This window comes from Ambystoma mexicanum, chromosome 8 (assembly GCF_040938575.1).
Source record: "Ambystoma mexicanum isolate Mex_15411 chromosome 8, UKY_AmexF1_1, whole genome shotgun sequence".
NCBI lineage: Eukaryota > Metazoa > Chordata > Amphibia > Caudata > Ambystomatidae > Ambystoma > Ambystoma mexicanum.
In genome coordinates, this window is record NC_090929.1 from 622923948 (window position 1) to 622945862 (window position 21915).

Here is a 21915-nt window from a genome sequence, read left to right on the forward strand (position 1 = left end):
TGGTAAAATATTTCCACATCATGTAATTTAAAATTTCTTTCCACAGCAATCCTGACCGTAAAGCCAACTGGATACCCCCTTTAATAAATCTGTTGGTCCTCTCCACCAACCCATTCACTCTTGGATGATATAAAGCTGTGCGTGTATGTTTAATGGCATAACCGTTGAGAAACCTTTACATGAATTCCGAACAGAACTGAAAGCCGTTATCCGAGATAATTTCTGATGGAAAGCCTTCTCTCAAAAATTCTTTCTCCAAAAATGCCACCAGGTCCCTTGCTGTCACCTCTCTGACAGCACTCCACCCATTTAGTTTGAAAATCCACCAAAATGTACAAACATGTCTACCCTACACCTTACCTGATAATGGGTCCCATTATATCGATTGCCACTTTCTTCCAAGGTTGATCAGGTACAAAGTTGGGAATGAGAGGGGTTTCTCATACAACCATGTTCTTGTCACTTCAACCACATGGGCCACTGTTCTTCAACTTCCTCTTGGTTGCACCGTCACCTAAATGTCCTTGATGAGCTATTTCCACTAACTGATCTCTAATCTTCTCAGGAGGTATAATGCACATTGCTCTTCTGAGCCTCCCATGGATAATACTCGACTCATCCTTAACTTCCAACCAAAGTTCAAACCTCTTCTCTAATAACTCTTTGTTGGGCCATCCTGACACTGTCCACTCTTTGATAATGTTCAAGTCCTCATCCAAGTGCTCACCATGCTCCCACTCCACCTGTCCAACACAACCCAATTCAACTTCCGCAACTACATTCTCCTCTTTTCACTCATCACACACTTCCTCTCCTCCTATCACAGTCATTCTTGACAGGTAATCTGCAACTATATTGTACTTCCCTGGTAAATAGCACACTTTGAAATCATATCCGTGTAAACCAAGATACCATCTCCTAATTCTGGGTGAACCCACAGCCCAATTTCCGCTTTCATACATTTGGGCCAATGGCTTGTGGTCTGATCTTACAATGAATTTCCTGCCCCACAAGAAAGCCGTGAAATGCCATATTGCCCAATACACTGCCAAAGCTTCTCTTTCAGTGACTGAATCATTTTTTTCACCAGTCCTTGATGCAAACGCTATTATTCTTTCTGTTTTGTTATTGTCATACTGGGCGAGGGTTGCTCCCAATCCCAAAATACTGGCAATCACAGACAAAACACATCTGTCTTCTAATGAAATCTTCCCTATTGAGGGTGCATTCACTATGTCCTCTTTTATTTTCTGGATCGCCTCCTCACAATCCTCTGACCACTAAAGCTTGACCCCTTTCTTGAGTAAGGATCTCAGGGGTATAGAAATAATCGCAAAGTTCCTCACAAACTTATGGTAGTATTCAGCCACACCCAAGAACAACCTCAGTTGATCTTTGTCAATGGGATTGGGGGCTTTGTCAATAGCCTCTACTAAACTCAGTTCTGGGCTGATACCATTTCCCAACACTTTGGGACCTAAATACTCAACACTATCCAACACTATCTTGCACTTTTTCCTTTACACTGTCAATCCTGCAGCTTTCAATTTGTTCAAGACCAATTTCAATAGATCATCATGTTACTCGCTCGACTCTGGATAAATCAGAATGTCATCTTGAAATACAATGATGTTCGGTACCCCCTCTAACACCTTTCCATGACCCTTTGGAAAACAGCTGCTGCCGAGGATAACCCAAACGGCATTCAACAGTATTTGAATGTCCCTTCCGTTGTCACAAAAGCCGTGAGATGCTGGCATTCCTCTGAGAAGGGTACCTGGTGATATGCCGAGGACAAATCTATAACAGAATTCTTTTTCTCGCATTGCTTAGGGTCGATAAGGTTTCTGATATGATGAGTAGTGGATTGCGATCTATCCAAATATTCTTATTTACGTCTCTTAGGTCCACGCAGAGTCTGATGTTACCATTTGGCTTGGCCACAATTACAAACGGAGACAACCATTCAGAACTTTCAATCCTTTCAATTATCCCCTTTTGAAGAAGTGTCTTCAGTTCCTCTATCATCTTGTTTCTTAGTTGTTGTGGGACCATTCTCACCCTATGTACTTTCGGCACCGCCTCCTTTCTGAGTTTAATACAATGTTCAAACCTATTCAATCTTCCTAACTCTTCTGAGAATACTTCTGGAACTTCCTTTTTCCATTTATCACCTATTTCTGCTATGATAATTGCACTGGTGCTCTCGCTTGTATACAAATGCTTAACTTGCTCTGTTCACACCAGCCTAACAGCGACAACCCGGCTTTGGTTACATATATTTCTGCCATGCAGCTTCTGCCTTTATACTTGATGACTGCCGAGAATTTTCCCAGCAAATCAATCTTCACATTTCCATAGGCGTAAGTTTCTATGTCGTGTTTTAGTAAGTCTCCAACCTCTCCTTCTATACACTCCTCGTATGTCTCTTGTGACATTATTGTCCATGGAGAACAACTGTCCACCTTCATGGTCACAACCTTGCCATTTATTAGAAACACATCTGTCAGCCCTCTTCCTTTACCGTACTTGTCACCAACTTACAGTACGTGCATTGCCTGAGTCATTGACTGATTCATTGAGCTTTCTTCTTGCTCTGTCTGTCTCCCTCCTGTTTCAATTGAGGACGACACACGACAAACTCTTGCAAAATGACCTCTTCTTTTGCATTTAATGTAATTTACATTCCTCGCCGGACAGAATATATTGGACAATAGGTGTTGATTACTGCCACATCTGTAGCATTTAACTTCCCTGCCTTTGTTCATTATTCTGTTGTTTTTTAGTGCCGCAACTTCGTTTCCTTGTTTTTCACTTCTCATGCTCCTCATATACCGGGAAGTCTGCTCCATACATCTAGCAACTTCCACTGCCTGTTCTAACGCCAAGTCTTTCGACAACAGTTTTTCTTGGACTCTACTGTTATTGGTACATTGTACTAGTTGATCTCTTATTAAAGAGTTGGTTAGTGTCCCAAAGTCACATGTGTGGCTCAGTGTTCTTAAAGCTGCTACAAAGCATTCTAACGGTTCTTGCGCTCATTCAAAAAATGTATTTCATTCAAAAGTGATATTCTTTTTAGGTTCAAAGTGATTCTGCAACTTCCTCTTCGCTATAGTATACTCATCAGTGTCACCTTGACCCTCCTCTTCAGGCTCTGGGAGGCCGTTCTATACACTCTGCCCTTCTGCACCCAAGTTATGCAGGAGAACAGCTTGCTCTCTACTGGCCGCAAATTTATCACCTCCTATTGCTAATAGATAAGTGTCAAAGAGCCTTTTCCACCTGCCCCACCTCATTGCTGGTGTACCTGGTTCAGCTAAGAAAGGTGGGGCTGGTGCCATGCAAGCAGCTGCCATATTAATCCTTATTGAAGTTCTCCTCTGTCCCTTGTAATGTTTTAATGTTTGGTACACCTTAAGCTATTAGCCTTGTTAATAAACAATTCTCCTTGGTTCTTTCTGACAACCTCTTTTTATATCTCTGGGTGTGGTCTGCTTCAAGCTGCTGCCTCCACTGCTGACTCCACTTTGTGTCAGTATTTATAGACTCTTTTCTTCACTGTTGTGACTGATTGCTATTGCAGCACTCCAAGGTCGTTTGTTTTGCCTGTTGCTGCTTTATTTTTTGATGCTGGTTGCTATGGTAGCCTTCCTGATTCAGCATAATGTAACGCTCGCTCACGCTCGGGTGGTCCTTTTCTTTAACCCACGAGCGGCACACTGCTTTATTTCCTAAAACCCTTCGGGTTGCTGGTGCTGGGCACTGCCTCCTCTTTTGCGCCTCCTTCTCACCCCTTTGCCTCCCCACCCCTCACCTGCTGGCACAAGTCTGTGTGCGCCACCGGTTCTGGCGTCAGGCGAGCTCCAGTGCTTCTGGCACCTCCATTTCTCATATTTATAAGGGGTTGGGAGTCCCCCACAGGCCCACACCCTCCTCATCACCACTGAAAAGATGGCATGCACCTAGGTAAGTTATTTGAAGTTATTTTATTATGCAGGCCTGTGAGGGCATAACAGAGCTGCCTCAGGTCGCTGCAACCATCCTGGAATCTCACTCCTGAGCCTTCCAAGTTCTAGGGCTGGAAGGCTCGGGAGAAAGATCCTAACTCTCTGCCCAAGTAAGCGCTTTACAAGCTCAGCGTGCCTGAAATCCTCACACTGCTTGCCAAAGCACCCCTGACACCTCACACTGACTTGCCATGTGCCACAAGCGCTCTTCATCTTTACCTAGGTCCCCACGTTGTCGCCCCATGAGCCCAAAGCTCCGCACACACTGTCAATGCACCTTGCGCACCTCACACCATCTGCCCATGTTCCCGATCTCTCCCAGCTGCGCTTGTGATATAAACTCCTCACACAGTCCATGAGCTACAAGCTCCACACAATGGCCAGGCGCCCCAAGCAGCTTACACTGTCTGCACGTGACCTTCGCCTCCTCACATTGTCTTGCCATGCAACTGATGGCTTCTTAGTCATTGTGGGGGGAGGGTGGAGGGAGACACAGGGGTGTGTGGGTAGGGGTTTTCGGTAATGGATTCCAGACAGTGAGGAGAAAGAGTGAACAATAAATAATCCAACCCCACCTGCCCTCCCACACACGTGATGTCCTGCCCAGGAGAATCTGAAACTATGCTATTTTGCACCCACCAGAAAATAGCGGGGTCAGCATATAATCACTTGTCCATTGGCAGTCACCCCCTGCACTGGACAAAATAGTCAATACCCTCCTACATACCTCCCCACTTACGCAACCCTCTGCCCTTGCTGCCTGTCTCTGACACCCAGGCTCTTGTCTATGGGTCCTCTTACAATTTCCAGACCCTTTCGACTCGAGAGAATGTTGTAGAATGACAATAATGTAGCGGTGCCTGTTAACAGATGAAGAAAGAGCATACATTCTGGTTAAGCAACCAACAATACCAACAATTTATTTCCTCCTCAAGATCCACAAACAATTTTACATAATTCCTGAAGCAAGGCCCATCCTAAGTGGAATAGGCTGGGCCACAAAGAAGATTCCTGAGTATTTGTATAATATTTTGTGACCACGAATGATCAAACTTAAGGCATACCTAAAGGATACAACAAATGTAATCAAGAACTTACAGAAAATTAAATGGGAACCAGGTTTCAGAATGGCTACCTTAGATGTTCGAGCCTTGTACACATTTATTAGGCATGACTGGCTATCAAGACTCTTGAATATGTGTTTAGGGAAGAATCAGCCTCATACTATCCCCAGGTGGAAATGCTGAAGGAAATGTTGCAGGTGACATTGGACTATAACATACATTTTTAACGATTCATTTTTTCATAAACAAAGGGGGTAGCAAGGGGCAGCAAGTATGCACCCGCCCTAGCAAATTTATTTATGGGTATGTTTGAAGAGTAAGTAGTTTATACGGATATGGCATTCTCTGAGAAAGTGGTGTCATGGACAAGGCATGCTGATGATGTGCTTCTAATCTGGAAGGGATCCACACAAGAGCTTGATGAGTTTACCGAGCGAATCAACGCAAACAATTTTGAAATCCAATTCACAGGAAAGAGTATTGAGACCGACATTAACTTTCTGGACCTGACCATACATGTATTTGGAGACCATCTGGAAACATACACAAATAGAAAAGAAACAGAGGTTAACTCAACACTTTATGCGACAAGCAGTCATTCTGAGCCGACAAAAAGAAACATTCCTACCGCAGAGTTCATCAGGGCACGACAAAACTGTCAAGACCCGGGGATATTTGACAAAGTATGTGAATTGCTAACGACACAATTCCGACAAAGAGGATACTCACTAAAAACATCATCACTGCCCATGGGAAGGCGAGAAAGCTATCACGTGAGCAATCATTGATTCAAAAGGACAAGGTGGAGAACAAGCACCAACAAGGTGGTATTCATGAATAAGTACAGTTGTAATCACTATGAAATACAGAAGATTCTACGTAGGAATTGGCACCTACTTAAACTTGACTCACACATATGCAAGTATGTAGAAGACAAACCAAGGATTATCTATAGGAAAGCTAAAACGTTGAAAAACAGCTTGAGCCCAACAATGTTGCCAAGCAAACAAAATACAGCAATAAGGACATGGTTACAACCCGGTACAAAGGGCTTCAGAAAGTGTGTAACCTGTACAATGTGCAGATATGCACATGAGAGCACTAATATGTTTATGGACAAGAACAGCAACAAAATCAAAATCATGCATGATATTAATTGTAGGACGTTTGTTGTATATTGCATAATTTGTGTATGTAAATGAATATATATAGGGAGCACCATCAGAGAGGTAAGGACAAGGAACATTTATTGACTATATGTAGTCAGAATCCAACATTTCCATTAGCTAAACACTGGCAAACTGAACACCAAATGGATGATATGAAGAACATCAGATATATTGGTTTCAAGAAAGTCACACTTGGGAAGAGAGGAGGAAACAGAAAGCTGATGCTTAGACAAGCTGAAGCGAAGATTATTTGTAGATTTAAAATGGTAGAGGAAGGACTTAATAAGGATAACGAGATGGCCTCATTTTTGTGACCAGATCGAATAACTCGTATTGGTGTATGAAATCGGTAAAGCCAAACGCTAATTCCACCATTGTATATATAGGAGGACAATTACACTTCAATCTGTTAATAAGGGACTTGTTATCCCAAGAGTACATCATATTATGGCTAACTTAATGGAGACTTAGCCACCATTGGCTCACCATACCAACATTACCTACAAATGGGCAAACAGGCAAGATAAGTCAATGGTTTAAAACTAATATTGCATAGAAGCCCACCCCATGGTACAAATCTGAACTCACGTTGACTTATAATATTTAACACATTAAAAAATACATGTCAAGCATCAGAATGTACACTGGGGCAGGAATAAACGTATCCAGGAAACAAGATATCATGCAAGCGGCACTTTTTCTGTCAATACCCAATTGCATACTGAGGTAAAAATAGGTAAAATCTCCAATACAGGAAAGCATATTAGCAGCACATTTTGTATCGCGAGTCAATATGTGAAAGAACATGCTAATATTAAGTTCATCTCTAATTTGCGTTTTAGTCATCAGTTATTGACCATAATTTAAACAGGAAGGAGGGTGAAGTATGACTTTTCCAAAATACAGAGGATGGGTAGTTGACTATTAGAGTATTATGTCGATATGAAGTGAGCCAAGAGTTGGTCAAAATGTAAATGTTTCAATATGAAAACTGATCCGTGGTCTGAAAACATGGCTGCTGCGGTTAAAATATGGAAATAGAAGATGCCCCCCGTAACCATGGAAATGACGGTCAACAAGTAGATGTTGGCATCGGCTGGTCGGACTTGATCCGAAAGTCGACGCGCTGGCTCTTTAACATACAGTATACCGCAGGAATATCAGGTCAGAACTCTGCAACATCTTAATGTAATTTTCACGTCTATAACAACATTTCTACTTCTATAACAAACCCATCCGGCATGGGAATGTGGCGGTAATGCAGGAAAGGTAAATAGTTAAGCAACTAAGCCGCAAGGAAATCTATTTAAATGTGTACCACAACCATACTGTAACTATGCAAGGAGTGCCATGTTATTTTTTAATTTTTTATTTATTTAGCTTTTGTTTTTTTTAAAGCACTCAAACAGCCCTCGGGCATCGAGGCGCTGTTACAGGAATTGTTTGTTTTTAGTTGCGTAATAGTTTTAATTTTTTTGTCTTAGTTGCGTATTTGTAATGCGCTTAAACACTGAGAGGTTTCTAAGCGCGGACCCAGGGATCGAACTGTGTTGCTTCATGTCGTCTTGCTTCCAAGGCGAGCACGTTGCCGCCGAGCTACCCTCCCGGGACAATATGAAACGGGAGACATTTTCTGATCCAAAATTTAAAATAAATATGAAGGGTATGCGCCTTCTTTGAATACTAAACACAGCTGAATGTACTAAACGAATGATGGGTATTTTAAAGATTAATCGTCTCACCACATGTAACAACATATGCTCTAATAGAAGCATATCATATATTAGAGGCGCTTATCAAATGAACACTTAGTAACAACTTTAAAATATGGAAAAGCCGGGTGACAAATTAAAAAAAATAAAATTTGAAAAAGAGTTGGATACTGTGAGCTAAATTATAGAATGAGTGTGATGGAAACTATATATCATATTGCAGGTGGGATTATCCCCTTTTAATGGAGGGCGCATTGAATTGAACAGGGAGACACCCACATGATGGTAAGGCATCTCTATGTTGTCTAGTTACAAGTGAAAGACATAATTAGAGAGATGAGTTAATGTTATATATAGTTAAACCACTGTTGATATAAGGAGACGATAATGTTTGTGTCATAATATGAGACCTAATATATAGACGCAGGAAACATATAATGGTCAAACTTATATGCTGTACAATTATTTAGTATAAGAATCACTTTTTTTAAAATGACATTAGTGATTGTGGTGTCGGCACTGTAAAATCTATGAATTATTAATACACAGTGTTATCTATGAACCTTTAACTCATAAAATCATTTTTGTTTTTGTTTGTTCTTTGGTTTTGTTTCTTGTACCAAACCCATAATTTTCCTCCCTTTCATCACTCCTTGATCTCTGTCATGAATATAATGTATGAAGTTGTGAAAGTATTTTGGTTAAAAACAATATGGCCTAGATTTGAAAAAGGCACGAAAGCCGAAACACGTGTAATCAAAAAGGGCTGATCCACAAAGTTGGAAGATAGATTCTTTTTCTTTGCTGAAACCAACAATAAAAAAGAAAGGGAATTCTAAACATACTGTGGCGCATGTTCTTTTTGAGAGAATATTGACGCTCTTATCTATGGGTCCTCTTACAAATTGCAGACTATGTCGACTCGAGCGAATGTTGTGGAATGGCAAAAATGCAGCTTTGCTCCAGCTCAGCAGGTACTAATGACCTATGGCATCCTTGCTCAATTCCATTCATTTTACTCAATAATCTTTGACACAAAGACCTCTCCACTTATGTACCTTTGGTGCCATCTCGTCCCAGAGTGCCTACCAAATATTTGTTTTGGTGTTTTATAGTTTATTAAAACTTTGACCACAATAAGCATTACAATTGCTTTACAAGACATCTCATATCATCATATCACACATCTTAAAATTTCAAACAATGCCATTCATCCAATATATCATTAAAACAGTTTTCGGGGTTCAATATCATTTCTTAAAATGTGTCCTACTTACCTGTTCCGTAAACATATTTCTGCCACTCCTTGCACAGACCCTACAGATTTCTTATAAATGGTTTCGCCAAGCATATTATGAATGTTTATGAATCTTAATCAGTGCGATAATCAATGAAGTCATTTTCCCTTGGCTACCTTGCCTCCTACCAACTTCACCCCCTCCCTCACAACTCGCCCCTTGCCGCTTTCAACTGTACAGGCTCCCTTGCCTACGCGCACTACACTGACAACCTTGTCAGCCTCTTCCATCCTGCTGCCCTCGCCACCCACTGCTGCTGCATCTGGAGCTCCCTTGCCTCCTGCGGCCCCTCCCACACTGGCTCCCTTACCATCTTCCACTATCCTGGCTTCCTTGCCTGCACCCTCCTCACTGACACCCCTGTCATCCTTGCCTCCTCCTACCTCTATCTCTAAGGTACTCTTGCCGCTTGCGGGGGGGACCTCTGTCCCCTGCACCCCCTCACATAAATCCTTCAAAAATGGCAACCTGATACATGTTGCCACACTAAACACTCGCTCTGCTGTCAAGCACTCCTCTGACATCTGCCACCTCCTTGAACACATGGACCTTGATGTTCTTGCTCTTACTGAGACGTGGTTTAAGGACAGCTTTGTCACACGTTTTGACACACTCCTCCCTGAGGGTTACAAGATCCTCTCTGTGCCCAGGCCCAAGAGGCCAGGAGGTGGCGTAGCCTTGATCTTTCCTGAGTGGATCCCTGTTTCCATTATTCCCACTCAGGTCTACTGCTCCTTTGAATGCCTGACCGGCCCAGCCTCTTCTCTTCTCTCCTCCTCTTCCCAGCTCCTCTTGCTGGGGGTTCTTACCATCCATCTTGACTCTTCTGACTCTTCAGGACCTTTACGCAGCCTGTGTGACTCCCTTTCTCTTTCCATTCTACCCTCTGGTCCAACGCACACTGCTAGCCACACTTTGGATGCTCACATCTCCACAGACATCACACTCTCTTTTCCTCTCACTACCTCACTCTCATGGACTGACCATTCTTTTCTCTCTTCTCACTTGAAGCTCTCTTCTCCTTTAGCAATGGCACACCCTACACCACCTCCTGCCTTCAAGGTCATCCAACCCATGAAAACAGTGTCAGTGGCTACCTTTGCCTCCAACTACTCTCCCCACGTTCTACTCCTGTGGCTGACTCCAACCCTGATACAGCCCTCTCTAACTTTCACCATTCCAAACCCAACACTCTTGACATTCTTGCCCCTGTCATGAGGGTCCGACTGAAGCCTGCCAAAAAGTACAACTCTTGGTACAACTCCGATCTGGGTGCCCTTAAACTCAAGTGTAGAGCACCGGAACAGAAGTGGGGATCTTCAGGTGCACCCTCTGACAAAGTGGCCTGACGCTTTCTTCAAAGGCAACATAGACTCTGCATCTGCTCCAAGAAAAGAGCCTACATTCAAGCCTGCATCTCTGCGGCATCTAACAACACGGCCAAACTTTTCAAAGTCTGCAAGAAACTGGCCAATCATGCTGCAGCTGTATCCTCTACTGCACCCACCCAGGCCCTTTGCTTGGCCCTGCCTGCACATTTCACCACCAAAACACAGGACATCCTGTCCTCTCTCTCTTCTGCTCCCCCTCCTGCACCAACATCTCTTGGGGACCCCTGAGCTGCCCCCACCCCTCCCCCTCTTCTCTCCTACCTCTCCCCTGTCACACCTGATGAGGTCTCTAGACAGGCCCGGTCTATGAAAGCCTCTTCCAAATAGGTGGATCCCTGCCCTTACAAAACCATCAAGGACAATATTGACACTCTCGCTCCAGCCTTGGATGACCTCTGCAAACTCTCTTTCACCACTGGAGTTTTCCCCTCTCCTCTCAAGCACTCTCTTGTGCACCCTCTGCTCTAAAAATCCTCTGCCGACCCGTCTTTTCTGGCAAACTATCACCCGGTCTCCATCACCCCTTTCCTGGGAAAACTCCTGGAGAAGCTGGCTATCACTCAATTTACCCTCCACACTGAATCTGTTGTTTGTCTCCATGACCATCAGTCTGGCTTTAGAGCATCCAGAGGCATGTAAACTGCTCTTCTGAACACCCGCGAAGACCTGCTCTCAAATCTTGACTCCAATTCTCCCTCTGTCCTCATTCTTGTTGACCTCTCTTCTGCTTTCGATACGGTTAACCACAACATCCTGATCACCCAGCTCCGTGATACCCTGGGCATCACAGATCAGGCCCTGTCATGGTTCGCCTCCTTTCTCTCTGACCGGCCCTCTCAGGTGGAACTTGGGTCCTTTCTCTCCTCTATCACTCTCTCTACTTGTGGTGATCCCCAGGGATCTAACCTATACCCCTGGTTCTTCAATATCTACATGGCCCTTTGGCCGCAGGATCTCTACCTTTGCCTCTAACTTTCAGTGTTATGCGGATGACATGCAGCTCTCTTTCAGGCTACCCTTGGCCTACTCCTCACTCATCCCTGACTGTTTATCCCAATTCAGTCATAGTGTGCTGCTAACAATCTCTGCCTGAATTCCAGTAAGACAGAGATCATACTCATTGGGACCCCTGCTCCTGCTTTCCCACTTTCACACTGGCCGGCCGCCCTTGGCCCTGCACCCTCACTTACCAATGAGGCAAAAAGTCTAGAGGTCATCTTCGACTCCACTCTCTCCTTCACTTCTCACATGTCAGACATCTCAAAAAAGTCCCACTACCAATTGCACGTCCTCAGAGGTATTCTACATTTTCTCACTTTCCCCCAGAGGCTCACCACCTTGAGAGCCCTGGTTCTCTCTAGGCTGGACTATTGCAACAGCCTCTTTCTCAATCTTCCTACTTCTATTCTCTGTCGTCTACAACTCATCTAGGACAGAACCGCAAGACTTATCCTTGGCCTCAAGCCCAGGGACCGCATCTCTCTGGCACTGAAATCCCTCCACTGGCTCCCCGTGGCTGCAAAGATCAAGTTCAAGACCCTCTGCATAATCCACAAGGCCCCCCCCAAACCCCTTCATCGCACCTCCGTCTGTACTCATGCATGACCTAAATGTACTAGGACTAGTTAGTTCATCTGTCCTGCCCCCCCCTTTTTTGTCCCCCCTTCCCTAGCTTGGTCGCAACTGTAAAACTTCATGCTCTTGCACTAGGAGAAACGCTGTCAGGCATAGTATGCTAGTTTTTCTGTTAGATCATTCGGAAACTTCAAGGCCTAATAATGATTACTGTATTCTCTTGCTCCCTTCCTGGCTTGAATCACTTTGAAGCACTCCACCTGTGTATAAGAGCTGCATAAATAAATAAACAACTACAATAGTCTTCCCTAAAACCACTCACTGGAAATGGAATTCGGATTGTGTACAAACTTGCCAAATATCGATCTTCCTTGGGTGCGAGTGGCTGGACAAGTGGAGAGCCAATGCTTCAAAGTTCCTAATGAGGACTGATTGCCACATAATCAACAAGATCTGTCCTTCAAACCCAGACCCCTGATGTGGCCCCACCTTTCCAAAGTCCCCAAGAAACATAGCCATAAGCGTAAAAATATATATCTGTGTATATACGGTTTGGGAACCTAGTTAAATACGGTGGAAGACAGGTTGAAGGCCTACGAATGCTTGCGATGGTGATGATTTAGCAGCTCCCAATGTCCATTGCTGCTGCGACACACCAGTCGCTGACCGACGAGGCGGCCATCACTGGGAGCACGGTGGGACGAGGCGGAGTAGCGGCCTTGTGTGCCATGTGATACCCTGTCCATTGCTGCTGGATCAGGAGTATCCTTTACTGCTCTTGGCATCCGGAGCGGCGGAGAGCACCGGATGGTGCAGCGCAATCACCAAGGTGTGGACTCTGCCTGGTGCGCGGTGTTACGATCCGCGCAGTACCGCCCACCTCCCAGCGCAGCACAACACCACCCACCTCCCAGCGCAGCGCAACACCGCCCATCTCTCAGCGACATCTTACCTACGGCGGTGGCCTTGGCCGAGCGCCCCCCTTCAGAGGCCATGGTGCCGGGCTCCCCGAAAGAGGAAGGCGGCGCGTTACAGCTTGGAGACTGTGGCCGCGATGGCGCTGGGGTGGATTGAGCCTCACCACCCCGGCGTCCTGGTCACCCAGGCAACGCCCACGTGTTGCCGTAGGAGCGGCCCGCTCGTCCAATCATGTTGCTGCTCCTCGGTTGTGAGGGTCACGTGATACGCTGCGTCGCTCACGTAACCCGTCATCTGTCTATGTACCCCTTCAATCGACCTAGTCAGTGCCATTCGCACTTGGGCTTCTACGCACTCCGATGAAATGAGTGACTGGGATTTAGAGTATCGTGAAGGGTTACCCTTCATGCAAGGCCTCTTGTTTCTCCCCACCACGGACACACGCATTCAGGCTCTTGAATGGTCTCATGACGCCCCAGTCAACGGACATCCGGGACAACAAAAGACCCTCACACTATTAAGGAGATGGTGTTGGTGGCCGTCCATGCGTCGAGATGTAACCAACTATGTTCTAAACTGTCCAATTTGTGCCCAATGTAAAAATACTAGAGGACGCCCGTTGGGTCTGCTTCAACCATTGCCCATTCCTCCCCGTCCCTGGCACACTGTAACCATGGATTTTATAACTGATCTGCCGAGGATCCAGGGTCATGATACCATCTGGGTTGTGGTGGATGCATTCACCAAAATGGCACGTTTCGTTCCATGCACCGGCATCCCATCAGCACCAACACTAGCCAGATTGTTTTTCCAATCGATATTCTGTCTCTTCGGATTACCTTCAGTAATCATTTCCGATAGGGGCTCCCAATTCACCTCTAGGTTTTGGCGGTCCCTCACTCGCCTCTTGGGAATTGATGCTCGTTTCTCGTCTTCATATCACCCCGAGACTGATGGCCAGACCGAACGCTGTAACCAGATACTAGAACAGTATCTCCGCTGCCTTTCTCTCCAACATCAATATACCTGGTTCCAAGTTTTGCACCTTGCAGAATTCGCATATAAAAACGCACCTCATTCTGCCACTGGTTTCTCTCTGTTTTATTCCATGTATGGGCAACATCCCCGAGTCTTTCCCATTCCTGACTTCTCCAATACATTAACTCCTGCGGCTGCTGACTGCATTAGGGATCTGAAAAGCGTACATGCTCAGACCCTGGTGCATTTAAAGGACGCCCAGACTGCCATGTGCCGTGCGGCCAATAGACATCGTGCCCCGAGCCCTTGTTACTCGGTTGGGGATAAGGTGTGGTTGTCCACCCGTCACCTACGGATACCTGGTTGCCATAAGCTCCTTCCCCGTTTTGTTGGCCCGTACCGTATTTCAAGGGTCATTAACCAAGTGGCCTTTCGTCTAACCATTCCTTCCTCTTGGCGCATTCACCCGGTGTTTCATACTTCCCTGTTGAAACCTTGCCGGCCCCTCACGAGACCACTACTACCGCCGGCTCCTCTTGTGCAAGGGTCCTCCGATGAATATGAGGTGAAGGACATATTGGGTTTGCGCCTTCGTAATAGGGTCTTGTACTACCTGATTGATTGGGCTGGCTTCGGCCCGGAAGAGAGGTCTTGGGAGCCTGCGTCTCATGTTCATGCCCCCCTGCTTGTATCACGATTCCATCGAGAGCATCCGTCCTGCCCACGTGGACGTGGGCCTTTGGGTGGGGGTTCTGTTACGATCCGCGCAGTACCGCCCACCTCCCAGCGCAGCACAACACCACCCACCTCCCAGCGCAGCGCAACACCGCCTATCTCTCAGCGACATTTTACCTACGGCGGTGGCCTTGGCCGAGCGCCCCCCTTCAGAGGCCATGGTGCCGGGCTCCCCGGAAGAGGAAGGCGGCGCGTTACAGCTTGGAGACTGTGGCCGCGATGGCGCTGGGGTGGATTGAGCCTCACCACCCCGGCGTCCTGGTCACCCAGGCAACGCCCACGTGTTGCCGTAGGAGCGGCCCGCTCGTCCAATCATGTTGCTGCTACTCGGTTGCGAGGGTCACGTGATACGCTGCGTCGCTCACGTAACCCGAACACCGGTTTAAAAGAACGCGGAAGCTGAGTCTCTGCGCTTCTCAGCTGTTTCCGGCGATTCGAGTGGCGTTGTGTTGGATCTTGGAACTCTGGTTTTTGAACTCTGGCTTCTGATTATTTCTGGACTGTCTTTGCCTGCTCCTTGGATTTGGTTGCTTGAACTATGGCTTACACGGATTTTGGAACTCTCTGGCGTGAATCATTGGACCTGCTTACGGATTTCGGACTTGGCTTTTGGAACTTTCAAGGATTGTATCTCTTGGATTTTGGACCCGGTTTTTCTTGGGACAATACTTGGAACTGCTTTGGAAACTCCCTGACTCAAGGGTGTTTTGGTTGGACTTCGGCTCAGCACCACGTACAGCCCCTAAATGTGGGGGTCCTGAACACCTACTTTCCCGGCTGTCTTCCCGTCCTGGTTACCCTTCCTGATTGGTAGGTCCCACTCCATTATCTTGATTATTGATTATTCCCATATTCTTTACCGTGTACTTACACTCACCTGCTTTTTCCTTTGCAGTACCTGGTGCCCGTATTCACGGCCCTTTTCTACTTCGCTGGAGCTTGGGGACGGAGGTACCCATAGACATCGCAGAGGTTCATTGTAACAGACTGAGAAGCCATCTCTGCTTTGGCTATGGATGCCGCCGCCGGGGACCAGGTGGCTGCTCTGGTACAAGCTATTACGGTTCTCAGAGCCGACATGTCTGCTGCCACGGCAGCTATTCATCAGCGGCTAGACACCATACAAAGGGAACGTCATGCACTCCCCCCTGATCCAGAATTCGGGGACAATATTCCCCAGATGATCCCACCAGCTCCTGCTCCGAATTCTACCCCGGTCTATGTTCCCACACCGTTTCCTTTGGCCCCCCCCGAAAAGTTTCATGGAGACCCCAGTAAATTCCGTACATTTATTAATCAATGTAAACTCCATTTCTTGTGCCGCCCCTTAGCCTTTCCCGATTCCACAACGAAGGCAGCATTCACGCTCTCACACCTGGGAGGCTTAGCAGCCGTCTGGGCCAACCCACTGTTAGAAACAAACAGTCCCGTATTATATGATTTCGATTTGTTAATCACGGAAATGACAAGAGTGTTTGATACTAGGCACAAAGCACAAACCCGGGACCTAGAATTATTAGAATTGGTTCAGGGTAAGAGTTCATTAGTGGATTACATTACTCGCTTTAATCAATTATCAGTAGAGACGGCATGGCCGGAAAATAAAAAGGCTGTGGTGTTTTATCGCGGCCTAAATGAGGCAATGAAGGATGCACTAGCAGTAGTTCCTTCCCTGCCAGCTCAATATCCCGAACTCGTGGATCTGACACTTCAGGTCGATGCTCGAAGGGCTGAGAGAAGAGTTGAGGCTAAAAGACCCGTTCCCTTTTCAAATCCCAATACCAGCGATTCTCCTCCTGAACCTATGCAAATAGGTGGGGTACGTAGTCCCATTACGGCTACCGAAAGAGAACGCCGTCGGACCTCCAACGCTTGTTTTTACTGCGGGTTGAATGGACATTATGTCCGGGAATGTCCTCGACGTCCTAAACCTAAGGCGGAGGATTTTCGGAAAGCCCGTCCCTTAATGAGGGGGTTCGGACGGGTCCTCCCTTTTCTTCCTCCTCGCCTGCAACATTTGCGGGACCCATGCATATTCAGGCCCTTCTCTTTTTCCCTGGCAGCACTCCCCATCAGGTGTGCTTGGCAATCGATTCAGGAGCCACGGGGAACTACATTGACATCGCCCTCGCTGCCTCGCTTAACTTACCCATCCTGAACAAACGACGACCGGAACCTGTGCAAGCCGTTGATGGTTCATCACTCATTTCGGGCCCCATTAAGCAACAGACAGCTCTTTTAACCCTGGTCATCCACGAAAAACACAAAGAAACCTTGTCATTTGATCTTATCACGACACCACAGTACGGTCTCATCTTGGGTCTTCCGTGGTTGTGAACCCACAACCCTATCATTGATTGGACCCAGAGTAAAGTGTTCTTCGAATCCCCCTACTGTCAAGATCATTGTTTGGTATACCCAGAATCGGTGACCTCTCCTTCCCAAGTGCTGGGTGCTTTGGCTCACTTGCAGCTCACGGATGTGCAGGATATGGAGTCAGATCCTCATAACCATGTCATAGGAGTCACCGCTTCTGGCATACCTGCAGAATACAGGGATTACCTGGACGTTTTTGATAAAGGAAAGGCTGAAGAACTCCCGCCCCACAGACCTTATGATTGCCCCATCGACCTCATCTCGGAGGCCGCAATTCCTTGTGGTCGGATCTATTCCTTGTCACCCACGGAAGATCAGGCTCTCAAGGACTACTTACAGACCGCCTTAAGAATAGGCCACATTCGGCCATCACAGTCCCCTGCTGCCAGTCCTATCTTTTTCGTTCCTAAGAGGGAAGGGGACCTACGTCCTTGTGTAGACTACCGCCGTCTCAACCAAATCACCATTAAGAATCGTTACCCGATTCCTTTAATAAACCCCCTTTTAGACAATCTTACTCACGCGGTACTGTTTACCAAGCTCGATCTCAGGGGGGCCTACAATCTTATCCGAATTAGAAAAGGGGACGAGTGGAAAACCGCTTTTTGCACCCGACATGGACTCTATGAATATACCGTTATGCCTTTCGGACTCTGCAATGCCCCGGCGACATTTCAGAGATTCATAAATGACATCTTCCATGATATCCTAGAAATATTCGTCATAGTCTATCTAGACGACATTCTGATATACTCCTCTTCTTTTTCTTTACACGTAACTCACGTTAGAGAAGTACTCCATAGACTCAGGACCAAAGCCTTATTCGCCAAACCTGAAAAATGCCTCTTTCATGTCTCCGAAGTGGATTTCTTGGGGTTTCACATCACTCCTAAAGGCCTTTCCATGAATGCCACCAAGGTTGATGTTGTCTTGAAATGGCCTGTACCCACGACACTCAAGGCTTTGCAATCATTTCTCGGGTTCGCAAATTTTTATAGGAGATTTATTGCGGGGTTTTCCTCCATAGCTGCACCACTTACCCGCCTGACCAGCCCTCGAGAACCATACACTTGGGCGAAAGCACAGGATCTGGCCTTCGAGACATTAAAGGCAGCCTTCACTTCCGCTCCCATTCTGCAACACCCAAACCCGGAGCTGCCTTTTATAGTGGAGGCAGACGCCTCGTCATTCGCATTAGGTGCGGTGTTGTCGCAAAATTGTCCCATCTCGGGGTTATTACACCCCGTTGCTTATCACTCCCGCAAGTTCACCGCTACCGAACTACATTACACTGTAACCGAAAAAGAGTTGCTCGCTGTCAAAGACGCATTTCAGGTTTGGAGACATCATCTGTTGGGAGCAAAAAACCAAATTGTTGTTTATTCTGACCATCGCAACCTGCAAGATCTGGCGAACCTGAAATGCGTAAACAGTCGACAAGTCCGTTGGCACCTGTTTTTCTCCGCCTATGACTTTGTCATACGACACCGTCCTGGCATTGGTCATGGTAAAGCAGATGCTCTCTCACGCCTACAAGGTGGAGAGTCTCTTCCTGTGTTCCCTGAACACATCTTAGAAAAAAATCATGTCATCTGTCTATGTACCCCTTCAATCGACCTAGTCAGTGCCATTCGCACTTGGGCTTCTACGCACTCCGATGAAATGAGTGACTGGGATTTAGAGTATCGTGAAGGGTTACCCTTCATGCAAGGCCTCTTGTTTCTCCCCACCACAGGGACACGCATTCAGGCTCTTGAATGGTCTCATGACGCCCCAGTCAACGGACATCCGGGACAACAAAAGACCCTCACACTATTAAGGAGATGGTGTTGGTGGCCGTCCATGTGTCGAGATGTAACCAACTATGTTCTAAACTGTCCAATTTGTGCCCAATGTAAAAATATTAGAGGACGCCCGTTGGGTCTGCTTCAACCATTGCCCATTCCTCCCCGTCCCTGGCACACTGTAACCATGGATTTTATAACTGATCTGCCGAGGATCCAGGGTCATGATACCATCTGGGTTGTGGTGGATGCATTCACCAAAATGGCACGTTTCGTTCCATGCACCGGCATCCCATCAGCACCAACACTAGCCAGATTGTTTTTCCAATCGATATTCTGTCTCTTCGGATTACCTTCAGTAATCATTTCCGATAGGGGCTCCCAATTCACCTCTAGGTTTTGGCGGTCCCTCACTCACCTCTTGGGAATTGATGCTCGTTTCTCGTCTTCATATCACCCCGAGACTGATGGCCAGACCGAACGCTGTAACCAGACACTAGAACAGTATCTCCGCTGCCTTTCTCTCCAACATCAATATACCTGGTTCCAAGTTTTGCACCTTGCAGAATTCGCATATAACAACGCACCTCATTCTGCCACTGGTTTCTCTCCGTTTTATTCCATGTATGGGCAACATCCCTGAGTCTTTCCCATTCCTGACTTCTCCAATACATTAACTCCTGCGGCTGCTGACTGCATTAGGGATCTGAAAAGCGTACATGCTCAGACCCTGGTGCATTTAAAGGACGCCCAGACTGCCATGTGCCGTGCAGCCAATAGACATCGTGCCCCGAGCCCTTGTTACTCGGTTGGGGATAAGGTGTGGTTGTCCACCCGTCACCTACGGATACCTGGTTGCCGTAAGCTCCTTCCCCGTTTTGTTGGCCCGTACCGTATTTCAAGGGTCATTAACCAAGTGGCCTTTCGTCTAACCATTCCTTCCTCTTGGCGCATTCACCCGGTGTTTCATACTTCCCTGTTGAAACCTTGCCGGCCCCTCACGAGACCACTACTACCGCCGGCTCCTCTTGTGCAAGGGTCCTCCGATGAATATGAGGTGAAGGACATATTGGGTTCGCGCCTTCGTAATGGGGTCTTGTACTACCTGATTGATTGGGCTGGCTTCGGCCCGGAAGAGAGGTCTTGGGAGCCTGCGTCTCATGTTCATGCCCCCCTGCTTGTATCACGATTCCATTGAGAGCATCCGTCCTGCCCACGTGCACGTGGGCCTTTGGGTGGGGGTTCTGTTACGATCCGCGCAGTACCGCCCACCTCCCAGCGCAGCACAACACCACCCACCTCCCAGCGCAGCGCAACACCGCCCATCTCTCAGCGACATCTTACCTACGGCGGTGGCCTTGGCCGAGCGCCCCCCTTCAGAGGCCATGGTGCCGGGCTCCCCGGAAGAGGAAGGCGGCGCGTTACAGCTTGGAGACTGTGGCCGCGATGGCGCTGGGGTGGATTGAGCCTCACCACCCCGGCGTCCTGGTCACCCAGGCAACGCCCACGTGTTGCCGTAGGAGCGGCCCGCTCGTCCAATCATGTTGCTGCTCCTCGGTTGCGAGGGTCACGTGATACGCTGCGTCGCTCACGTAACCCGAACACCGGTTTAAAAGAACGCGGAAGCTGAGTCTCCGCGCTTCTCAGCTGTTTCCGGCGATTCGAGTGGCGTTGTGTTGGATCTTGGAACTCTGGTTTTTGAACTCTGGCTTCTGATTATTTCTGGACTGTCTTTGCCTGCTCCTTGGATTTGGTTGCTTGAACTATTGCTTACACGGATTTTGGAACTCTCTGGCGTGAATCATTGGACCTGCTTACGGATTTCGGACTTGGCTTTTGGAACTTTCAAGGATTGTATCTCTTGGATTTTGGACCCGGTTTTTCTTGGGACAATACTTGGAACTGCTTTGGAAACTCCCTGACTCAAGGGTGTTTTGGTTGGACTTCGGCTCAGCACCACGTACAGCCCCTAAATGTGGGGGTCCTGAACACCTACTTTTCCGGCTGTCTTCCCGTCCTGGTTACCCTTCCTGATTGGTAGGTCCCACTCCATTATCTTGATGATTGATTATTCCCATATTCTTTACCGTGTACTTACACTCACCTGCTTTTTCCTTTGCAGTACCTGGTGCCCGTATTCACGGCCCTTTTCTCCTTCGCTGGAGCTTGGGGACGGAGGTACCCATAGACATCGCAGAGGTTAGTTGTAACACGCGGCCACTGGGGATGTGCTTCGTTGGCCAGAGGACACTGTCTCCCCACTGCGGATGCTCTTTGCTCTCTGTCTATATTGCACACTGATGCAACATTGTGATGGCCTGAGATGTGTGTACTGGGGATTGCCGCTCTGGAATTGGTCTGGTCTCCCCTGCGTTGTGTGTTTTTTTCTGGATGCTATTGGAGCTGCTTGCATACACTAAATCAAGAAATAACTCTGTGACTCTGCGCCAATTTCTTTCAAAAAGTAATCTGATTTTTATTCAATCAAAAAATGTTTTTGTTTCCTCAATACGCCCTCTAAAGGGTAAAACACATAAGGTCAAAAAATCCAGATTGCCCTGTATGACACGTGTTTTGGTTCAATAGAGCCTTTCTCAAATCTGGGCTACTCAGGTGTATTCTAATAATATTCATAACATAATATATTATTGGATAGTTAATTCAAAAAATTCAAATACAAACAGATGTGTATAATCACAACATTCCCCCAATAATAATTCCCCCCGAATTATGTTCAAGATACCAATTTACAGACAGAGATTAAAGATTGGTAACGGGGAGGAATGTATGGGTCATAAGACAAAACAGGCATGTATGCAAATAGATTAAGCATAGCGCAAGCGAGAGAAAAGGTGGGTACACAGGGAACCAAACAAACAGAAACAAGAATGATTTGATTCCATCA

General features: G+C 46.8%; 1 protein-coding gene across 5 annotated transcripts in view; it reads right to left on the bottom strand.

Moving 5' to 3' along the window:
• Window positions 1-21915, bottom strand: part of SH2D5 (SH2 domain containing 5) — a 518455-nt gene that overhangs the window by 480066 nt on the left and 16474 nt on the right. The window lies entirely within an intron of this gene.